Raw genomic sequence first — 18,846 nt, forward strand, 5'->3', positions numbered from 1 at the left:
GTCAATTATAGGCGTGTGCTACCGATGTCCTTCTTCCCCACCCAAATTCATTAGCGAATTGCACGGAGTAATAAAGAACGTTTCGTCATGGTTCACATCATCTCCCCTATACATACTGGGTGATTTCAACCTTCCTAGCATTAGATGGAACACACAACCCCTTCGTTATTGTCTTTTTCATCTCAGGCCAAGGAATGTTTACACTTATTTTCTATTTTTTCGTTTTCACAAGTGGTAATGCAACCTGCTGGAGATACTGCTAGTGTCTCAAACACTCTTAGCCTATACTTGCGGACAACTTTTCGTGGCAATGAAGGAAAGGCTACGGGGGCGGAGCTACTGCACATGTACTGCTCCGCGAAGTAGTTCGGTTGGGCGCGCGTTTCGAACTTAGTGTTGGTTTGTGAGCCTTCCGTAACTCCTGTGACGGCTGTTTGATTATTCGAGTGGCCGTCACAGGCTTAGATAGCCATTTATTAGTGAAATTTGTCACAAGCTTCTTCGGTGAGTCGTCGAAAAAGCTGGAGGGTGACCAGAGCTCACCTGAAGACGAAGATGCCATTTTCACTGTGAGGTGCACGTAAAAGCTGCGACGTTTTCACGCTCGCAAAAACACGAAATGAAACTGCGTAAAGTAAAACAAATATAAATATATCTTTGGTGCATGGTGACCCTCTTTTCAAACAGCGTCCCGTAGAAAATAAAGTAATGTTTTGATTTTTAATATCACGCAGAAAACACGGATGCAGTTGTGGAACTATATTCTTCAGCTGTAGCACACGCGTAGTTCGGCTCTGTAGCTTTCCCTGCATTACCAAGCAAAGTTGTCCGCGAGTATAGTACTACGACTGAATCCAAGCAAACCTCTAACCTCCCGTTCCTTCCGCCTCTAAGTGATCATACATCTACACAATTTAACATTAGTTCAGACCTCCCTAAAAATATCTCGAAAAAGAAGACTACACTCGACTACAGGATAGCCAATTTCGAGGCTATCAATAGAGAGTTACGTATGTTGCTTGACGCATTCCCACTAACTTTGATGACCGTTAATTCTGTTCAAACTAATTGGGACATGTTTATTGATAGAGCTGATGAACTATTCCTACACGTATTCCTGTCCTGGTTCAGACATATTAGTAATATGAATAACGATGCTAATCGCATGCTTGGCTACATACGCCCAGCCCTCGACTTGCTCCCGCCACTGTCAATCAACTAGCATACTGTAATTTCAGCAGACCTAAAATCGAATACGCTTGCGCAGTAAGGGATCCTCAGCAAGCTAACCATATGAACATGTTAGAAGGAATACAAAAACGTGCCGCACGGTTTATTTGCTGTGATTATTTTTAAAGTACAAGCACTACAGTCCTGAAGTCGCGAGCTAACCTACCTGTCCTTGTACTTCGCCGAAAAGTTACCCGTCTTTCACTAGTCCACAAGTTCTTTCATGCACCTCCCCGGACCTCCAACACTTCACCAGCCTTGCGCCGTTCCTGCCGCACAAACCATGGCAAGGTCATGTATCCTCCTCCAGCCCGAACCGCTAGTAATCTATCTTCATTCTTTGAATATTAATGAGAACTAACTCATTAATATTGTGTCTAGCAAAGAAAAACGAGCCCTCAAAAGTAACATTCTTTCCTTCATTCATTCCTTGAAGGCAGTTAAAACAAGACGCTGACCACGATAAAAGCAAAAAAATACGTTTCGGCTCCTGTACGGGAGCCTTGTTCACAAAGGGAAATTCAGTGCGCGAACAGTCCCGTCATGAATTCAGTCCTCACGCACTCAATTTCCATTTGTGAACAAGGCTCCCGTACGGGAGCCGAAACGTCTTGCTTTCTGCTTTTATCTTGGTCAGCGTCTTGTTTTTTCTTCATGTCTGTTCCTGACCAGACGGGTTTCCGTCTAACTCTCGACCTTATCTTCATTATTTGTCTCAACATCAGGAGACTGGAATGGCCTTCCCACTTCAGCTGTGCTTGATGAGGACCCTGTTCATTTCAAGCACATTATCGAAAGACTAACATTGTGGTAAATAAAATGTATGCGCCTAGCCCTCATGTAAATCCCCTCCGGCGTCCTTTGTAGTATCGGAAATAAATAAATAGCTTCTAACCCACAAGCTCCCCGGAATAACACCCATATTAAACGACATTATAATCGTAAAAAGCGCATGTAACGTACAGCTAAATTCTCCTCAAGGGCTTCTCGTTGGACTGTATAGAGATCTGCTTCTAACGAATATGTTCAGGCTTTAAAACATGCAAACCGTTCTTTTCTGACTGCCACTCTTCCATCTATTTTACAAATTAGCATTAAGAAATTTTTGATAGTAATCAACTTTTTTTCGATAAGTTAAGTTTGGTATGACATTAATGCATGCCGAACTTGAATGGAGGTAACGACATGATTGTCTCTCATGCATGTCACGTACATTATGACAAGCTGACAAGGTCTTCTTGCTCTCGTGGTCGTTTCATTTACTTGTCTTTCATTGGCACCTCTGTCTGCCTTCACGTAACAATATACATCAAAATTGGCATTGCATGACATGAGTGTACGACGAACATGAATGACATGCGATTGCATGCATATGATATCATGCATGCCATGTGTGCCATGTCATACATGACAAGGATTTCGTATGTCGTGACACAAATGGATGACGAACACGTACGGTTTGAAATAACATGACACGTCTATGTTTCATCTTCTAGTAAACTGCGCGGCAGACGGGACTCAAAGAAGGAACGAAAGGGACAGACGAGCGCAGACTGAACTGATTTTAGTGTAAACGTAGTCGACATATATAGTGTCCAGCAAAAGACAACTTGCCCAGTAACCGGCGGCGGCGGAGGCGGACAACTACGGCGCCAAAAACGGCCGTTGAAATGATCTCATATCTGCTTTCTCTGTAAAAAAAAAAAAAAAAAACAATTCACCGACGATTACGATGCTGCCTATTCCGAATTATGAGTGCAGCTTCGTGTTGGGGCAAGGCCGACTGTGTTTGAAGTTTTGGCTTTCCGCAAGGTGGATCGAAAGGTGGGCCAGTTGGTAATTCATTTTCTTCGTTCAGCGAACTGGGAGCGCGGAAAATACACAAAGGACGAAGCGAGGAACCACATAAGACGAGCGCTCGTCTTATGTGGTTCCTCGCTTCGTCCTTTGTGTATTTTCCGCGCACCCAGTTCGCTGAACGAAGAAAATGAATTTCCGCAAGGTATCGACTACGCCGTAAATCATAATTTTACAGCGAAAGCTGTTATAAGATCATTTCAACGGTTGTTTTTGGCGCCGTAGATGTACGCCGCCGCTGCCGCCGCCGCCGCCGGTGTCCGTAACCACTATCGCACAAAATGAGAAAAAAAAGGAATAAGAAAAAAATTCCAGGATGGAGCGAGGTTCGAACCTGGGCCCTCTGCGTGGGAGCCCAGTGTCCTACCTCAGGGCCATGCCGGTTTTTCTTTATTACCGGTTTCATAACACGGCACAGGAATAACAGCAGACAGTACAACAATAGACACAACTGAAGCAATGTCAAAGCAGTGCACACCTATGATTAGTTACATTCCTAAAATTCCTTTAGGTAAGCCAGGGGCTCAACCCTGGAAAGCCAGTCAGGAACAAAGTCTTGTTGTTTGAGTACATCAACATATTGACAAATGCTTTCGCGAAAAAGCACGCGTGCAGGTCTCCTGTCAGGGTCGCAGTGGAAACCGGTCATTCTAGCCCGCCATAGACATGGAGGCCAAGAAGCATTATTAGATCGAAAGGCAGTCCATCCTCATTTTCTGTTGTTAAAAATCTTATTCCAAGTGAATGCAAGGGAAGTTCTTTTTTGACCGTTCTCTGTAAAACGTCCCAGAAATAAACCCCTTTTCAACAATGCAAAAATACATGATCTGTTGTTTCTGGCTTTCTGCAGATAAAACAATCGGAACCCCACGGCATATAAACACTTCGATCTTCTAAAAAGGTGCGAACCGGCAGGGTGCCTGAATGTAACCTAAAGAAAAAAGTTTTTGCGCTTGGCTGAATTTGCATTTTCTTAACAAGTTTGAGAACATCGTTACCCTTGCCCCCACTATTTATTACCCTATACATACATGCCGATACTTGAAACTGCGTTGCAAGAAGACCCTATACAGGCTTCATGTCGGGAAGGAACCACATTAACATATGTAATGTAGTTGGCAGAAGAGTAAAATAACAACCAGGCGTCACACAAACGCGAATTCTGTAACCGGGCGTCACACAATGCAAATTGCGCAACGAGTGGGTTGTTGAGTGCTTCCAACCCATTACAAAGGCCTCTGCGATATTTCTTCAGCGTCATCAGCCACAGCATCAACAAAGTGCACATAATGCCTTACAGGTGTTTAGCAAATACCACGGTTCTCCACAGAATGACGAAAAATTGCATAGTGGCTGCTTCCCTACTTCACAAAAATTATGTCGATTTATAGCGTAGTGGGTTCCTGGCAAGTGCACTTCTATTGGTTGCCAAGGAAGCCCATAAGGCTCCCATGATCCATTTCCTCAGGCTCTCAATAAAGTTTTTTCCTTCTTTCTCTCGCTCTCCGTTTCTCCGGTTAACGTATGTTATAAAGCGTGGTGGGACAGTTAAATAACGACCGGGCGTCACACAATATGAATTACGTAACTAGTGGGTCGTGTAAAACTTCCAACCCATTACAAAGGGCTCAGCCATAATTCTTCATCGTCATCAACCACCGCAATAACAAAGCGCACATAATGCCTCACTAATGGTACCTCGCTTCTCCGCAGAATAACGAATAATGTCGTGGTGAGTGGTTCCCAACTTCCCAAAAATTATGATTTGTGGCGCAGTGGGTACGTTGTTAATGTACTTGTATTAGTAGCCACAAGAGAGTTTATAATGGGATCTAGAACTGCCGCTCTTCCAGCTTTCGCTGCGACTGTGCTGCGCTTTCCGCGCAGGCCTGGCGTGGGAAGTGGGAAAGCACCCGCTACGCCAATATTTGTCTTTCTGCGGACAAGCGAGGTACCCGCTACACATGTGTAAGGTGTTATGCGCGCTTTATTGATGCTGCATGTGGCTGATGACGATGAAGAATTACGGCTAAAAACTTTGCAGTGGGTGGGAAGAATTAAACCATACACCCGGTGCGCAGTTACCACCGCGTAATGATTGGTTGTTGTTTTATTCTTCTGCCACACTAGGTTAACGGGATTCCTTGCCCTACATGACGCCTGTATAGGGTGTTTTTGCACATGCGTTTGAAGCACCAGCGTGGCTCTTTTTAAGATATTCCCTTTGGTTCCGATTTAATAGACTGCGCAATACACTGGTACAGGTTACATAACTTCGATAAGGTCTTTATAAAATTTTGTGTGTAACTCCACTCAAATATTCTAATGAAAACCGTGAATTCAAGATGTCGACAGAAGATACAACTTCACGGAGAAAGCCACGAACACTTGGTCCAGTTATAGCCTTAGTTGATACTATAAAACCGGGTAAAGAGTCGCGCAATCTTGTTTATATGATTGGTCTCAAAAAGTCGTTGGTTTGATCTTTAACAAATACAAACCTGCTCAAAATTTGTTTTAAGAATAAGTGACATAAGCCTAGACTACCGCTTTTGACCGATCGAAAGATCGGTCAGAACGTCTTGTTCGTTCCCACGTTGAACCCCACAAAAAAACCACGAAAACTTTGTGCGGCTTTTGCACATTTGCACAAGACATGCAGAACACTTGGATGACCTAAAACAATTTTGCAACAAGAAATAAGTTGCATACTGTTGCACGAGCAAACATGGAAAGTTCATGTCTACCCCACTTCCTTGTTTGAGCACGAACGCGTTCTATTTCCGCTTTCCAATATTCATTCGTGTCTCGATAGTGTCCAAGTGGGACGCCCAAATACTGCACTGGAGTGGAAGTCGACTGAATGTTTTGAAAAGTTTCTGGCTTACAGAGGATAAACAAGATGCCAGTAAGGGCGTGAACAAAGTCATTCTTCTTTCATCTACATAGCAACACACTTCCTGTCAAGCCTTGGCTAGAGCAAAAAGGACTCTTCGTTCCCAGGAGTAGAAATTGTATAATATGCAACAAATGAGAAACGATAGAACACACATTTCTGGATTGTTGGCACGCATTATTCTTATGGGACATTCTTCAACGCACTTTAAAGAAAGCATTACTGGTCACTCCTTACGGTATTCGCTTCCTTCCCACAGAAACAACAGGTCTCCCCTATGACATGGTGATGCTTGTATGCATGCACAGCATATGGAAAACGAGAATGGCGGTGCCAAATGCTGATCTAGAAGCTCGTTCCACTATAGAGCATTTAATCGATTTAAGAGAAACCTATCGAGTTCAGGAAGAACCACCAGTATGGATGTCTACGTTAGATGACCTGGTTTCATTGAAGCGGTTTTAAATCTTCGACAGGCTGACCTTTCTAAATAGCACCATCATTGTTGTGCGTATTGGTTGTAATTTGTGTGCTGAAAATAAATGTTTGTGACATGAAATTGAAAACTATGCGTAATAAAGAAAAAAAAAAAACCAGCGTGGCTCTGTGGTAGAATACTCTACTGCCCCGCAGAAGGGCCCGGTTTCGAATTGTATTCCGGTTTCAAATCGCATTCAATCCTGGGTATTTTTTTCTCATTTTATTTTCTTCTGTACATCGGTTAAATTTTCATGTTTATTGGTTACGCCACCGACGGAGACGGCGACGCCGCTCAATGCAGGAACGGGCGCCTGAGAGCTGCGCTCTAAAATAAATCTACTTGCGGCGTCTCATATGGAAATCGAAGCTCTGTGCAGGCTTCTTTCCAAGTACGATTATGTTTCTCCGTTGATGGTTAACTTCAGCTCATTAGTACCACTGACAGCTGGCTTATTAAGTGTGCTTCCAAAAGAAGAACACGTGTCCGTTCAGGAAAGCACGAAAGGTGCTTGGCTACTCTAGGTGGCTCGGACGAGAAGCAAGAGAAATGGGTCATTATTTCACTTGTTCTAGAGTGTTCTCTGCAGTTTTTCGTCTGGAAAGTATTTGACTCAAACGCAGGTAACATCATAGATGAAGTTGATTTCGTGATAACTGCATTGATCTTAGACATCTAGTTCTAACAGCGCCTAGCTACAGATTATGTTAGTGGTGATGACTATCACGTTAGCTTTGATGAATGAAATAAACGTTTATTTCCGTGGCTGTTCAAAGCCTGCATGCTCAGAGGCACTCTGGGTGGGAGGGTCCCTTATTCCAGGAACCCTCTGGCCGTAATCGCATTCTGGCCTCAAACATTGCGGCGAGGATGTTGACGATTGCGGGAGCTACGGGCTTGCTGGTGGCGTCTTCCTGGCGCCACGGGCACTCGAGCGGGTGCACCACTGCGTCTTGTACATCGCATATCGGGCAGTTGTAGGCATAAAGCGTCGACTAGACCTCTTAGCTCTGAAGCTTTCCTTTACATCTAATGCGGGCCCATTCCGAGGCAGTTGGTTCTCTCATGTTTATCAACACTTGAAAGACGAAGTCTGTATCAATGCTGCAATTTTTGCACAAGCTCAACTATACTTTAGATGTGGCTTGTTTCGCATAATCGTGGTTCAATACCTCTTGTGCTGGAAGCTTCATGTCTGGCAGCGCGTGCTTGTCACTAAGTCTGCCAATAACAAGGATAAATTATGGTAAATTTTTTTGTTATGAAGTTATCGTAATTCAGCGTTTGACTTTACAAATCATTCATGCATCTTTTCTTCGATAAGCATTTATATTGCAATAAGCACCTTGCGATAACATGTACTGCGTTATCTGCACTAGGAGGCTTTTAAGTGAAACTACACATGTACCGTAGAATCCCGCTGATACGTACGTTCTCGAAGGAACCGTAAGAAATAAACGTAAGAGCCGAGAAACAGGAAAACAAAGAAATATTTAGTAGTACAAAATTTTATTTCAATGCTTACACTTGAACAAACCGTGCAACGCTGCCTGATGCGTTTACTCCTGTCCGAGCAGCCCGAAAAGCTTGTCGAGCAGCTGCAGTGTGTCATATCCTTTTGATATAGTGCCCGCACGGCGGACACCTGGCGAGCGATCCCTTTTTGCGATACCTTCGCGAGATCGTCACCGCATACGTCGGCGTCTCCAAGCGATAATGTTGGCATTTGTAGTGTCGGAGCATCGTGGGTCGTCGTAGACAGTCGAACGCCTCGAGAAAGTGAAAGTATCCCCGAAAGCGATCGTCGAAGAAAATTACGCTTGCTCCAACGACTCCTAAACTTCATCACCGGTGCATACATTTGGGCACTCAGCCACGATCAAGCCGACGGATAAAACCAAGGAACTGAGAATGGTGTCATCCGCAGAAACGTACTCAACGTATGCAGTTCTTTCGGCAGCAACAGTTGTAGGCGTCGGAGAACTAAGCACTAACAACACGACCAGCGCAACTAGCGCGACGAGTCCGACCACGAATCGTGCGAACTCTTTTGACAAATAGCAATGAACGCCAATGCGACAGCGGAATCAAACGCCAATCTCAAAGGCAGTACTTTCGCAAACGCTAAAAGCAAGTTTGAAACCAATTACGTCATACACACCATCTCTGCAATACGAATTTCGAAGGTTATGATTTCGTTCGCGGCAACCGAAAGTGTGTAATGCGTGCCGCTTGCGCCACTCATGCGGCTAAACTTACGGTCAAGCGAAGCCAAGCTGTGTGAAAACTAAAAATGGTCGCTTTCTTCCGTGGTCGATTGGCCGGCTCGGAGCTCACTTAGAGACGTATCATACGGGAACGGTCCCACAGCTGCGACGTAACAGCGGGGTTCCCAATACACCGGATCCTATAGGAGCTATGGCGGGACCAGCGGAAAACGACGTAACCGCCGGGAAAACGCAGCAGTGAGGAACGTAACAGCAGGGTTCTACATATTGCTTTTGTGCCCTTAATGCGATGTTGCAGCCCTACGCAGTCCTCAGTGCAACATTGCCTCTTGGTGTAGTTCTTTACGGCTCATCAACTTATTTTAGCTCTTCACGTACCACAAAACCGCGCAATACTTGCTGTTTCTTCCTAAGGCAGACATGAACATTAAAACGCAAATTTAATTTGGTACAGAACACTTGACGAGTGCTGTCCACTGTATTGTGCTTCTTTCTTCTTGTCTTCTTTCATTGTTTTATCCAGTTGACGATGAATGGTTTTTACTTTAACGCAGCTAAGACAGCTCAGAATATGTGTGATTGTTTTCACTCCAGGCACTCGTACTTGTTCAACGTGAAGGTACAGCACAACAACGGCAAGTAAGAGCAGCGCATCGCTGAGACTGCCGTCGTCTTGTTGTCGCGTTGCTTGATTTCTTTGGTTTTCAAGTAGACTCACTGTAATCATCACGAAATTATACTAAAGTATGTGCACAGTAGCACCTACAACAACAGCGAGACACGGTTTGTTGTACAGCATTATCGAACAAACTACTGTCCTCAACCAAGCGAACACCCTATTAAATCTTTTGTAGATTATTTTATTGCGATAGCAATTGCATGGACAGTCTCGACGGGTTTTTGCCGTCGCCGTCGCCGCCATGTCCCTCCCGTATGAAGTCCAAATTGATATGATCCCCCCGCGCATCGTATGTTCTACCGCGGGTAAAAGCACGCGAGCGGGGGCAACGAACGCGGCCGAAGCAGAGATCAAACGAGCCGGCCAATTTCCGTCGCTCGGAGTGTGCATGGGATAACAACACCCCGCTCGGGACGCCTGCCGTGAAGGCAGACACGAAACGCCCCGCCCGTCTTTACGGAGCCTTAAAAGACGCGAAGGCGCGACGGGGGGAGTGTCGCGCGAGCAGGAACTTTGAATCCAAGGGCGCAGTCGCGATCGCTGGCGCGCGCGCTATCTCGACAGCCATCACAGCGGGCGGCTCGTATACCCTTCTACGTGCTGCGTTCTCAACGCGAAGTGACAGTGCGGAGAGCGGAGGGGGCACGGGGGGCGGCCGCCCCCTTCCCTATTCACCTAAGCGGGGGATGGAACATCAGCCCCACACAGTGACATAATAGGGAGGGGGCGCTGCGACTCGGAGGGTGGGGGGCAATGTCAGCGCCATACATTGACATAATTGGGAGGGGGGGCGCTGCGGCGAACCTTCGCCCCCCCCCCTGAAGGGGAACCCCGCGCACGCCTATGGCGGAGAGCATTTCTTCTTGGAGCGGCCGTAATCTCTTAGACCAGCGTTTTGTAGTTACGCGAGATCGGATACAAAACAGTTAGCTGCCAGCCTCACTTCGTATAAAACTACAGTTTGTTGCTATCGCATTCACTGCTTCGCCCTTGCGGTGAAACTGTGACTTTATTTGGTTTCATAGATTTCGTCTAATGATATAGAATATATAATGTTATACAAATGTTCAGCTAAATTTTATATCGTATCGTATTTGTATTATGAGCAGTTTTTTCTGAAACTATACAAATGGCCAGCATGTGCTGTTGTTGTTCGCCACTATAGTTGCAACTGTGTGTCAGCTATATCGCCCTGTCTTCTGTGAAATTTGAGGTGTTTATACGGATTGTGCGAGTTCCTCTCGGGAGCCAAGGGCCTTCTTCGGGAATATCTGTATGCCTTTAGTCCTGGTGCTTCTAAACGCTACAATGTTTGTAGAAAAGAACGAATCAATGAAGCTACCGTAATAGGAATGAGTTTTCCTACCATTTGCATTTGAACTTTTCTTGAATAATTTGTTTAAACGTTACTGGTAGCCTAGAAAACTTAACTTCCTCACTGCATGCCAGCTGTAGAAAAACACCGTCTAGTACTGAGAAGAATACCAAGTCTATACGAATACCAGATGGAGGAATACCGTTGGAGCGTGCTACTCAGTAATACAAGCAATGCGAATACGTTTTTATCAGCGCGGAAAATGAAACATAGCAAAGCAGCGTAGATCAATATGAAGAACGTTTGAGGTTGAGTGTGATTAGTCAAAAGAATCGTTTGGCAATCAAACGGACTTCCGCAATTTACATCTCAGAAGCTATATGGTACTCACCTATCAGCATCGGCCCGGAGACATGCAGTGGCAACGCAACGATTCCAGAGACGCCCCAGCAGAAGGATAGATTGGAAACACCGAGTGAGTCGCTTAGTAGTACTGGCTTCATGGCAGTCACACAGCCTGTTGTGATTCCCGTGGTCACTGCAGTGGCTATGACATGACCAAAAGATGTGACATGCGGCATGGCGATGAAGCACGCAGACGCTCCCAGAAGACACAGCGCCACGAGAAGTCTTCGGCACAGGCACAATGAGTCCCATATAAAAGGGAGTGTCAGACGGCCAGCTATCTCAGCTGCGGCTACGTAGGTCACAATAGGTAGTGCTTCACTCTCGGCGGCTCCTTTATCCACGGCGTAGTCGAGAACCGTTATTTCAAACGTGTTCGCCATATAATCTATGAGCCCGAATGTTGGAACGAGAAGGTAAAAAACTGGACTTCTTAAAAGATTGAAAACAGTGGCGAGGGCCTGGCCATCAGATGCAGCTTTTTCCGGCACAGCAAATACTTGACTATTAACTTCTGAAGAGGCGTCAAAATGCTGTGCATATTGTGTATTCATTGCTTTGTCGCCATATTCACAAGGCCGAAGTACTGCGCCCAAAACAGGGCTTTTATTCTTGCATGCTTCTTGCTTTACGGACGGCTCTAAATGAGGTAAGACGAAGATTGAAGAATGAATGTATCTGCCAAAGAGAACCTGATGCATGGGACAAGGTCTACCATAGTTGCACTGTCGAATACTGAACGAAGAGCTTTTATCTGTATCGCTAATACTTCTACCTCCATTCGACAATTGAGAGACTGCTCCTATGCTAACAAAATTATTGGTCGTACACAATTCATCAGGAACTTCATAAAGCTGTCGATGAGCTACGGCGATACAATTTTCGCGCGAGCTGTTTGTAAGACTCCCTTCGAAAGAGCAAGACGGCAAAATTTCCGAAGCTCTGGTATTCGTGCCACTCGCCAAAGGCAAATGCAAGGGTATGGCATGCGGAGCTTGAACAGTGTGCATGTCAACACTGGCGTTTTGATTGCGTGCTGCGTTTTTGCAGAAAGAAAATCTTACTGGCCGGGGATTGTTCATGAGCATCGCAATAGGGAGAGTGTTCAGCATCAGAGCCGACAAAAGAAGGAGAGTACCGCGCAAGCCGTAGCTTTGTATACTAAATGAAAGCGGCATCGAAAACACCAGCGGCGCCAGGGACATTCCTGTGTACTTGAACCCACTCGCTGCGGCACGGTACTTGTTGAAGTATACCATTGCGTAAATGGACAGCGCAAGGACGAGGATTCCTTGAGCTGTGCCTGCAAAAAAAAAAGTCGCTTTTAGACAGTGTAGTTTACGGTTACGTGTGCGGCGGTGAGCCCTCCGCTTGCAACATTCTGCGGCATATATTGCCTCAAATATTTAGGAAATAGAGGCGCAGATGCCTCATGGACATTTGTCGACGTCTTTCCGACAGTCCGCTCTTTGTGCGTAAAGCTGTTCAGGCCGCTCACAATCCCAAGTAGGTTGAGGTACAATCATGCGCGGGCACACTATGCGCAAAGGTCGCCCATGTGAAATAACTTGCAGGAAATATGTTCCAGGATTGAAAAAAAAAATAAAAAAAATGAAGGCATGCCCTTCGAAAAAGGGTTGCGGTGAATATAATGTCAATCGCTTTACTAAGTGTCGACGGAATGTGGTTTAGCGTATCCCATTGCCTTTTAACAAGGTATACATCGCACACACTGGGCGTTGCTTCAATGTGTGACTGCGAAAGAACTACAATGCGCTAAAGTCTGCTATGGGCTTGCACATGTCTGCCGATTGCGCAAAGTATGGTAGCGCACCTGAGTATTTTATTCTAATCATGACTCAAAAACCAGGGAGATTGCTGAAGCCTTTTCTAAAAAAGCACAACACTGATATGTGTGTCGTTTTACCCTATGTGTCGCTTTTAGATTGCGAGATCTTGTTTCTGGACGATACTTGATACGGGTTGACCCACTTCCCTCTTTTATTTCCCGCTCTTCTCGGGTTTTCGGGATCTAGATTTCTGCTTTAAATATATCCCTGTTTCAGTCTGCGCTTGCGCGTGTCCTGCTCTTCCATGCCTCGCTTTTTTGCGCTTCCAAGTTTGTTTTTTTTACAATGACTTTATACCAACTAGCTCGCCTACCTAGCCTTCTGTTTTCGCCATTGCTCTCTGCACAAACTTGTGAAATCCGTTACGGCAGTCCTTTGAACGCCCAGTGCGGTACAAATTGATTAATTATTATTGCTGATTGCAAGCATTCGTGCGATAGTCATTATCATTAGCGATCTGCGCAAGCCTTGCAGGTTATTCCTTTTAAAATTTACCCCACCGCGACACTACAGACTTTCAGTATGTCTTCTGCCAAATAACCTTCTTTTTTACGCTATTTAAAGGGACACTGAAGTGAAGCAATGAAACGGTTTAGATTGATAATTGTACTCTGAGAAATCTGATGTCGGTATTTCACTATCATGTGTACATTAATAGAGGGGGAAAACGTGGCTGATCTCTCCGTCATAGGAGTCGGTATAACGCGAAAGTGGAACGTATCTACACAGAAGTAGTGCTTATTTCGTAATAATATATGAAAGCTTGTGCAAAATCTATTCGTGTTTGGCAGCTATAGCACCGATTGGCGTGGATGCACCCATGTTGATGTCTAGTTCGTAGAGGTTCTTAGCTTGAGCCGCAAACGCGTGCGTCCCGCTGGCCTCAGTCTCGCTCCACCAAGGCACGACATTCGCCCATCGAAATCGTGTCCTTTCTGCAACGCGTATTGCAGCAGTTTTGTTAGTCGGTGCTCTCGCAATCGAAGTAGTCGGGGGCGGAGAAATCTCGTTGGTGCATCTGGAAGCTGCACTACTTCGGTGAGCCGGCGCACGCTCACACGAAGCGAAAGGCAGAGAACGTAACTGCGTCTAGGGTGCCTCGGCTACGCCAGCGCAGCCAGTGTCCGTCGCTGGTATCGAGACGCTTTAACCATGACCTCCGATATCGCACACAATCTAGGAGTAAGCGCTAGTAAGTGTCGATCGTGACGCATTACTTCTTTTCACCTCTCACAGACGGCGGCACCGCCCCTGCTCCGCCCCGCCTATCTACACACCGCCAACAGAGAGCACCATGTGAGAGAGAATGTGTGAAAGATATAAGGCGCGTTCGTGAGGTGTCCACCATCTGCCAAGCTAGCTTAGTTCGTTTAGCGTTGGGCGCTTTCTTCGTTTTTTTTTTCTTTCTCACCGTTGGCGTCCATTTTATGAACGTCATATCCCGTAACGGAAGTACTTGGTGGACTCCGGCATAAAACACTTTCGTGTTAAAATCAAGGTCAAAGTTTTATTTTTAAATTTCGCGCCGAAATTTCCGCGCCAGACGTCACGGATTTTAAATAGAATTTTGGGTTCGCTCAACAATGTTCCCTGAACCTTGGTGTGCTAAGTCTCGGCCCCCTCAGAAGGCAATGTACTTAAATTTTACCGATTAGGAACTACACGGCACGGTGGCCCGTTCGACTGCTCGCTCACAGGGCACGGTGGCATCGACACGATATGGATCGTTCGCAACCCTTTTCGTCTTGCCGTGCAGGGGAGAGAAAGCTAGACAAATGTTTTCGTTGAAGCGATCCCTTTTTGTTGGTGCTGCCGTTCCCGCGGCCGAATTGTTTACTGCATGCCGTTAGTTTCTCTCTCAGAAAGTTGCTACTTCAGGGAGGGGACAGTGAATACAACCCTGGTCCTGAGCAGATTTCAAAGCAGCTGATGTAAATATCAAGTGACATAAAGGAAATGGGAGAGAAGCGGCTAGTTGAAATCGAAAAGAAAGTAGATGCTCTTTCGAAGCTGGACGACAAGATTAACTCTTGACAGGAAGAGCTTGGCCGCATTAGCAGTTTCGTTCAGTTACTCGAAAAGAACATGGATGAACTAGAAAACTACAGTCGGTGATTTAACCTGATAATTTACGGAATATTTGAAGTGAAAGGCGATAATTCACAAACGTCAGAAACGACCGCAAACAAGGGCATTTTTCAGAGCGTTGTTGAAATAGAGAATATTGTCACGTAGTCGTGACGGCAGTCCAAAGACAGGATACTGGGAGGCTCGTGAAAAAAAAAAAGAGAATCCCTTTAGTAGGTGGACTTGCGCCCATGAGAGAAACTGCACACCTCGGCTTCGGCAGCGGCGAACAACGTGCTCGGCAGCCGTCGGAGAACAGAATACCAGCTGTAATCACCCGGGCTCAATTTTAAGGCTGCATCGAACATTAGAGATACCGTAGGGGGAAACAGCGCGAGGACCAGGACAAGAAAATGCACACATATAACCACACGTAACGCTGTCATTTTCCGTTTTCCTTCTTTTCTTTCTTCTGTTGTCTGTTCTTGATTTCTGCGACGTTGGCTGATACGTGGATATGTGTTTATTTACGTTGTTCGCCGCAATAAACTTCGGTTGCCAGAAAAATACAGCGCTATGTGTAGTTATATGTGTGCCTTTTTTGTCCTGGTCCTCGCGCTATTTCCTCCTACGATATGATCAACCAACTAGCCGACAAGTTCGCCCTTCAAGATTAGAAATACGCCCCCAAAAGCAGCCAGTACATTCGCCAGCAGTCTGGGCCTATCTCGTCGCCAACGTGCAAGGCCATGATGATCCCACATAAGCGCGACGCTTCTCGGATCATGATTCGAGAGGATAAGGCCGCGTGCAGGCGGTTATCGGCATGCACGAAACTAACGCGTCGCGGCATTACTCCCACTTCAAAAGAGCATCGACCCGATGCTAAAAAGCAGCAGGTACAAAGTCAGATAGGCAAATAAGCGCAGATCATACACGCAAAAAGTAAAGTAGACATGTAAACAGAGAGCGCCCTTTAGCTCACATGGTGAGGCTTTAGGCGGGCGACATGCACCACTTCTGGTAGGGCGCGACGTCCCTGGGATGCGCTAGCCCTATCAGGGCCTACCTCGTAGTCGAGTTCACCATGTTGACGGGTGACCTTGTACGGGCCGAAATAACGGCGCAGGAGTTTTTCACTTAACCGCGGCATCGAATTGAAGTACAAACTCAGACTCTGTCACCTCCTTTGTATTTTACTTCGCGTCTTTGTCGGTTGTAGAGGCGGGCGTCGGTGCGCTGCTCATCTTTTATACGTAGCCGCGGAAGCTGCCGGGCTTCTACGCGCTGAAGGTACGTGACTACATCTAGGTTGTTTTCATCGGTGGCATTAGGCAGCATGACGTTCAGAGTAGTAGTGGCGTCCTTTCCGTGGACGAGCTTAAAATGTCATTTTGGCGGTCTCCTGCACCACGGTATTGTAGGCGAAGACCACGTAAGGTGATATCAGGTCCCAGGTCTTGTGCTCTGTGCCCACGTGCACGGCGAGCATGTCGGCAATGGTCTTATTCGGGCGTTCTGTGAGGCCGTTTGTCTGCGGATGGTACGCCCGTAGTTCTTCGATGATCTGTATGACTGTAATGTAGTATGGCCTGCGTGAAATCCGCCGTAAACGCCGTTCCCCTGTCTCGTATTATTACCTCAGGTGCGCTGTGCCGGAGGAGAATAGATTCGACGAAGAATTTGGCAACTTGTACTGCTGTGCAGGAGTGGGCTTAGCTGGACTGGTTGGTACATCACTAAGACGCGAGAAAACAGCGCTAAACACGGGACGAAGACGATCTACAGACACAAGCGCTGAACAAGCACTGGTTTATTGCTTGGATATGCAATATATATGGAAGCAATGCGCAGAAAATCAACAAAACACAGTAATTGCACAATGCGCAAAGAGGGGTAAGAAGTCATCACATCAGATGCGTCGGCAAAACAGGCTGTCACGTTTTGGACAAGCAATTGATTTCACAGTTGTGTAGATAAATTGACGGAACACTGACGCAAGCATTTCCGTGTTCATGGATATGGTGTGCTTCACTAGTGTGATGTGTTCTTTGCTGTTTGTACGATTCCAAAACGGCGTACCGCTCAAGAATTGGCTGACAGGCGCATACTTTGCAGTGCTGGGCTAAATGACTGGGCACAGATCCGTTAAGCGAGTACGCGTGCTCTGGTAGCCGGTCATTCAAACATCGGCCGGTTTGCCCGATGTATCAACTTCCGCACGTAAATGGAATCTTGTAGACTACAGCTTTCCTGAATTCGACAAATTGCTTTCTGTGCTTTTTCTCACACACATCTTTCTTGCCAACTTTGTTAACTTTCCCGCGCAGCGCTGCAACTTTGTTTTTTGAACTAAATACAACGCGTACACCAATGTGACCAGCAACCTTTTTCAGTCTGTGCGAGATCTCGTGAGCATAGGGTATAACCACCGTACCTGCCCGATGCCTTTGAGCCTCTTTGTCGCGTATTGCCCCTCCTCTTGTCAAGCTCACCACAAGCCTTTCAGCAACAGACACCAGCAGGGCCTGGGGATAACCAGCATGACTGAGACGTTGCAGCTGGTGCTCGAAGCTACCAGCCACCTGGTGGTGGCACGAGCCGGTCAGAGACGGTTTTAGGCAAGAGACGGCAATACCCCTCTTAACAAGTTTAGAGTGCGCTGACATGACAAGTAAGATTGCTTTCCTCGAGCGGGGTTTATACTGCCAGCACTCACGGTCAGTGTTAAACGACAGCTCAAGGTCTAAAAATCTTATCTTTTTTTCGGAGGGGTGCTCAACCGTGAAAATTAGTGGCTTCATTTCACTCTGAAATATGTCAGAAATATCCTGTGTGGACGTCCCACTGCAGGCGGGCACTTTCGGAGACCATGGTTAAAGCGCCTCGTTACCAGCGAAAAACACCGACAGCAATAGTATCGGGGAGTAGCCCTGCACGCAGTTACGTTTTTTGCCTTTCGCTTCGTGATAGCGTGTGACGGATCGTTGTCGGAGTATTGCAGCTTCCACATGCACCAACAGTGTTTTTCCGCCGCCGACGGCTTCCAGTGAGATAGCAGCGACTGATAAAACTGTTACAGTAAGCGCTGCAGAAAGACAGCGATGTCGACGGGCGAATGCCCTGCCTTGGTGGAGCGAGACAAGAGGCCAGCGGGACGTGGAACGCCTGCGCGCGTTCGCGGCTCAAGCTATGGACGTCCGCCTCCCGTGTTGCTGAAGCGCAGTGTGGTAGTGTATGCATGAGCACAGGCGTAGATTACCCTATTACCCAGGAACTTACACCGTATAGTTTTTCTCCCTAATTGACGACGGTTTGAAAAAGTGCATATCGAGTACCAGTGTTGATTATGTGCTTGTTGATGCCATCTTTGCACGGGATCCACGATACGCTGTGTCCAGGTATATGTTAACAACTTCAGCTACCACAACGGCTAAATCTTTATCGTGGGTGTTAGTCATCGCGATGGAGATGTGCCACTAGGCGTCAACGTGGGTGCATCCACGTCAAACGGGGCTATAGCTGCCGAATACGAATAGACATTGTACGAGCTCTCATATATCATTGCACGACAAGCACTACTGTATACAGTAACAAGGATTCTGCTTATTACATAGTAAAATTATTGTAATAACGTAAATTATTAGAAGTCATCTTACAGATGTTGGCAAAGGGACTGGAGAGATATTGTTCTACAAAATGATCCGCTTTTCTAAGCATCCCAACGAGCCGTTTCGCGCTATTTCCCATAGGCACTGAATTTTCTGTGCTCTTACCTAAAATGCTTAATTGCCACAGCCCTTAGGGGTTACCCGCCGCGGTGGTCTAGTGGTTACGGTGC

This window comes from Rhipicephalus sanguineus, chromosome 4, assembly GCF_013339695.2.
Source record: "Rhipicephalus sanguineus isolate Rsan-2018 chromosome 4, BIME_Rsan_1.4, whole genome shotgun sequence".
Taxonomy (NCBI): Eukaryota; Metazoa; Arthropoda; class Arachnida; order Ixodida; family Ixodidae; genus Rhipicephalus; species Rhipicephalus sanguineus.